This window comes from Manacus vitellinus, unplaced genomic scaffold (assembly GCF_001715985.3).
Source record: "Manacus vitellinus isolate BGI_N305 unplaced genomic scaffold, ASM171598v3 scaffold_1_pilon, whole genome shotgun sequence".
Classification (NCBI taxonomy): Eukaryota; Metazoa; Chordata; class Aves; order Passeriformes; family Pipridae; genus Manacus; species Manacus vitellinus.
This window is the reverse complement of record NW_021939396.1, coordinates 31,325,297-31,331,296: the sequence shown is the minus strand read 5'-3', so window position 1 is coordinate 31,331,296 and position 6,000 is coordinate 31,325,297.

The window sequence follows — 6,000 nt, the reverse complement described above, 5'->3', positions numbered from 1 at the left end:
GGGGGTGTGGGGATTCAGAAAACTGAGGGTTGGTGACGTCTGTTTCTATGCAAGTGCCATCCTCACCCTCCAAGTGTAGGGGCGAGGTGTCTTCAGTTCATTTAACCATTGTGACACCCATTCAGTTCCCACAAAATGCAGAAAATTCAAAATATTCATGCTGCAGAAGCGACTGAAAGCTAATCTCCTGTTTGAGTTTCCCTGCTAATTTCCATAATATTGTTCATTTCATAATTAAAATTATTTTCTTCCATATTTTAACTCTTGGACCTCTCAGAAAGAAAAACTGTAGTGAGTTTACAGCTCCTACATTACCCCTCAGAAATGCAGGGTTTTTCCCCAGCCTATCTGTAAATCTCCACGTGGGGTGAAGGTGCTGCTGCTCCGGGCTGGTGCTCACCCTGTTTCTGCTGCAGGCTTGTACCCACAGACCAACAGTCTCAGACTTCTGTGCAAAAGCCTTCACTTGAAAAAAACCTTCCAGAAAAGATTTCCACTGAGACCAGTCCAGTGACTCAGCCCTCTCTGCTATTGCTGCCTTTCTCTGGGACACATCCCAACCCATGCCTTCACTCAGAAGGCAACATCCCCTTCCCACAGATGTATTTATCTGAAGTTCCTTGCAATCCTACAACAACCCCTCCCCTGACCTCTATATCCTATATTCTTCCTAAAGTCTGTAGGTTGCTTTTAAAAATAGAGCATGCCCTGGCTGTGTGTCTCACTGGGCAGAGGGCCTACTGCCTGTCATCCTTGATGTCTTTGTTACTACTTGTTTCAGCTGGTTGTTTTCTCGGTATTTAAAGGCTTTGTTGTGTTCCACACTTTCAATTAAGGAGGAAAAATGCTCTCTGTTGTAAGAATGAAACTGGCAGTTGTATGCTTTGGTTTGTAGCATAAACAGTTGCACAAGGATCCATTGGCAATCTTCCCTTCACTAAGGAGGCTATCAGCTAAATGTCACAGATGTGTCTGGATCTTGCCAAGAGCTGGAAATGTACTGGGAAACTTCTGAAAATGCCCTCAATGAAAAAAAAAAAGCTCTCAAGGATGTAGTGGACATGTGCTAGCTGCAGCAGAGGAAGGAGACTCTGCGAGCATATGGTCAGCACCTCCTCTTGTGCATTCCTCCTTACCTCTGGAGTCCTCTTCCTCACGTAAGAGGCTGTGCCTCTCCCTTCACTTGAAGCCAGTCTTCTTCCTCAGCAACTTGCTTCTTCCGTGTGGCCTATAAAGCTGAGCTTTTCCTCCTCAGTAACAGGATCACGAATAACATAAAACATTAAAAATGCCCTAGCCCCTTGACACCTTCATTATAACTAAAGCAACAGTGTGATCTTATTGCTGGAATGCTTGCCCTCCTTTCCCTCATCACCCATCATCACTTCATGGTTTAACTACAGCCTAATCCTGCAAACACTTCCTACCCAGCAGAGCACTTACCAGCACCTAAGTAGCCCACTGACATTGCTGGATTATTCCAGGTAGTACATTCTAGGAAAGCTAAAGAAGTGTTTGTACCACTGGGCTGTTTGGTTTGCAAGCTCTTGGGGGATATTACCTTTTGTCTATAAAGATGCACGCACACGCACAGTGCTGTATAAATAATTAATAATAACAGAACTCACATCAAACTAGCACATATGGGAATTGGTACCACTGACTGTTCTGGCTGCTAGAAAGAAAATCACAGAATTAGAGTTTGGAGGAAGCCTCCTGATAGTGTATCTGAGTTCATGGTGTTCACCTCATTTTAGGGAAGTGTTTTCTCTTCCTCTGCACAAGAGGAAACATTGAAGGACCTTCACCTGGCAAGAAATGCACAGGAAGCATGTTTTAAGTTTAACCAAAATTTGATTAATATCTCTCAAAGGTAAATTAAAGTTCTTATCACCCTGTGTAACCTTTAATTGCATAAAACAGGAGGTCTGGGTTTTATCAAACTATTGACTCTTTGTGTTAAGATTTCTTTGGCTTTCAGCAATGCTTCGCAAACTGTTCCTTGGTGAAGGCCTTAAACAATAAAGTAACTGCTAATTTTATTTCCAATGGACTCAACCTTTTAGTTCTCAAATTTCTTGCACCCTTTTCTCTCTGAAATACAATGGAATGAATCTGAATGGATCGAAATGATCAAACAAAAAACTTCCAGGTTAATAGGAAAAACAAAGGCCTCCCTTTCTTTTAATATGATCAAGAAGGAAAATAAACCTAAGCTATTTGTTAGAACACAGTCCCCTCTTGACTTCAGATGTAATCTGGATCCATGAAAATGAGCCTTTTTGTAAAGATACTGAATATGTCATGATCATACATTTCTTAGGCTTACATCACCTGTTGGTAAGAGGGAAGTTCATCACTCAAGCACAGTAGTCATGAAAGAAGGTAGTTTCCTTCTCAGTAAGAAGACTTCTGTTTCCTTATGGGGAGGGTGACATACGTACATCACATCCAGCTGCTATACTTTCCATGTGCTTTTGCAAACCAGACTGAATTCTAAGATGCACAGGGTGAGATTACTATGAAATTTTTTTGCACTGACGGTGTCTTTGACTAGCAGGTAGAATATACTTTTTCAACTTCAAAAAATGCTTTAGCCACCAAAACATGGAAGTCACTGGGCTACTTTACATCTCCATGGAAACCATTCCATTTTGTACAGAGTAATCAAATATTCAGTGGTTCAGAAAGTATAAAAGTGAATGTGAGTAACTGCCTCTTCATTAGCTAATATTGATATTTCACTATTTTAAGGAAAAATCCTTAGAATACCAGACTCTCTCTATCCTACTCTGCAAGTACCTAAGAACCAGGTAATAGAAACAGTATTCCTTTCTTGCTGATTTAGTAAACACTGAATAGATCTGTTCCAAATTGAGCTGGAGAGATGACACACAACTTCAGCAGAGACTACTGAGTAAAAAAGCAGATTTTTACTGGTAAGAGTTCCTCCTTCACCAGTACTTTGTATCTTGCCCAAACCAGTAAGAATCCCTGAACATCTACAGGACAGGGTATCCTCTCCTTGGGAGGAAGGGAGCATCCAGCTTCAGAGTCCCAAAGTGTCTGGAGTAGGAAACTGTTCATGTGGCTAAGCAAAGTGCTTCTGAACATGCCCAGAAATTGACCTATACATGGGAAATCTGGGATACATAGAGATTTTTCCATAGCTAGTTTGTCACAAGTAAGGCACTTAAACATTTGTGTATCTAGAACATAGGTGCTTCTGTTTTCAAATTGGCAGACAGATCATTTGTGTACATATATTCACATGTACATAGACACAGAAATATGTGTAGTTTGAATCCATTCACACAGAAACACACAAGTGTATATATAATTTTTAAGTATAGTGTGCATATATAATGATATACATGTTATATATATAAGAAAAAATTAGCTCCATTTTAAAAAGCCAGTACCTTTTTACAGATTTTGCAAAACTGCTATTTCGTCTTAATCACTCAACTGAAATATGAAGGACTTCGGTCTGTAGAAAGAACGCAAACCATGTTTTGCTTGGGTGAGGATTCTTAGAGGTTTTTGGTAAACCTCTAAAAATTTAGAAGAAATTAGCAAAAAAAAAATCATGAAAGCTATTAAGTCTCTGATTTCACAAACTCTTGTTCACAAAAAGGTTTTCACAATATTTTTGAAATCTGTGTGGAAACTTTTGCTTTGGATCTTGTGCAAATGAAGAATTTAGGAATACCACTGATGCTGAAGGAAGGGACAGAAGTCTACTGCACTTAACCTTCAGGTGCTGCAAAATCTGCCAGAAAATTTTGTACATAAGGGTGTCAATGCCTTGACAGTGTCATTTCTCTTCAACAAGCCACTTATTTTTGTGGGTATTCACAACAGGCTGATAGATCTACTGGTGTTTCCAAGTGACTCCAAAGGTGATACTCAAGATAATTGTGCCCAGTAATGTGATCCAGTAGGGATCACATTTTCAGAAGGCATCAGAAAATCTCATCCTTTCTGGTATATTTTAACTAGGTCAGTGCTATTAATATTCTGGCCCTGAGCTGTTTTGTCTATGAGTTAGAAGAAACATTGAAATAGTAGCAACACAGTGCTGTGTTGATCACATGCAACAAGTATTTCACAATAGTAAGAGTAGCTGTGTTGAAGTGAGCTGCATAAATTGACTGCACAGCCATAGGCTGGGCGACTTTTCTTTTGTAAGGAACTGTTACTTCTCTGTGCCCATGTAATTGTTTACTCCTAACATGCACTGTACATTGGAGCTGTAGTCTCTGCTTACCAGATATCTAACTACACTATTTCTAGTGCATCTGTAAACACTTCCCAACTTTACCAATTATCAGTGCAGTTGAACATTCATTTACCAATAACCCCAGCAATTTAACAGCTGGGGCCTCACTTAATAAGGTTGCGTGTGAAAGCTGGTCAAAGTATAGTTACTGTGCTGCACCTTGGATGGGTACTTCTTCCTTAACAAGAAAAAATTTCTGCAACTCTTTTACTTTGTATTTTGTTTCTGTGTAGTAGAAAGTCAAGTTTGGTGTGCATTTTGTCATTTTATAAAATTAAATTGTCATTTTATAAAAATAAAAGGCAAGAAAGTTCAGTTTAAGTACTTGGGTTATCACAGTTATATTGGATCCAGCTAGCTACATGGCTTGGGGTTACAAGACTGGGTTAAAGTCATGTTCTGCTGAAGTCAGTGGACAAACATCTACTGTCTTCAGCAATGCCTCAATGAGCTCAGTCTTTCAGTTTCAAAAAAAAGAAATCAGGTCTATTTTAGGCAATAGGTAATCCAATTTTTATCCCACAGACAGATGTCACATTTTGATTTCTTTTTCCCTATCATATTTAAAAATGTCTTCTTTGTTTTGAACCACACATGAAGACCTCCTATCTTTAAACCCAAATAAATTTTCAAAATTCAAATCTATTTCCAGCTCTGTTCAAATACAGTGAATTGGGGGTGTGGTGGGGGCTGGAAACAGGCAATTTTAAAACCGGGAATTAGATGACATTGACTTTACTATTATTGCCCTTGAACATTTTCAACAGCTACAAGTGGTTTAGAAAAACAAAATCTATGCTGCACGTATAATATAGTAAATAAGCAGGTTTAGGTGATCTGTTTTACTGCACAAATATATATTTAATATATGGTACTGAGAAGCATAAACTGTTTTATCCATATTAATTTTCTTCTCATTTATTGTGTGCCGTTGGATAAAACTCTGTGGGTATTCAGGCTCCCCTAGATCCTGGTTATCATAAATAAAGGAAAATTTGAGCCTTAGACAAGTTATATTTTCAGGTTAGCAACCAGTCTGTTTTGCTTTCCCTCTTCTCATAAATCAATCATTGAGATCTATTTAATTAAGAACAGATTACAAACATTTTTACTGTTATTTTTTAAATTTCCTTTGTACTGAAGTGCTATGGAGTTAAAATGCCATGCACAAAAGTGCACAGCCAACCATGACTAACTGCATAAAGCAAATAACAAGCTGTATGATCAAAAACAAAAGTCAGTGTCGTTCATGTGGAATAATAGAAATCATACCACCAAAACACTTCATACACGTCTCATCTACCAACGTACACACTTGCTCAGCTCCTATCACATGTCAGGAATGCAGTTACAAACAAAAAGGGACCTGCAGGAGAGGTAAATACCCAGAGGGGAAGCAGCATTTCCCCGTGTCTCATCCTGATGGTACCTTAGGCTTCAGCTTGGGGTTCATCAGCTGTGAGGAGGGAAAGGCAGAGCAAGCTGTTACTCAGGACATGCTTCTCTCCTTCCAGCTCTTCTAGAGAAGTCTTTGGGGAGCTATGCCAAATATACACATTGAACACTATTGCCCAGGGTAGATAACTTGCCATGTTTGAGCTGGAAAGCTGGTGAAAGACAGTCGCTACCCTTTCTCACTGGTCACAGAACAATGTCCCCCCAAAGCATACAAAATCATCATGTCACATTGTATTCAGGGCTCTGACATAGTCCCTGTC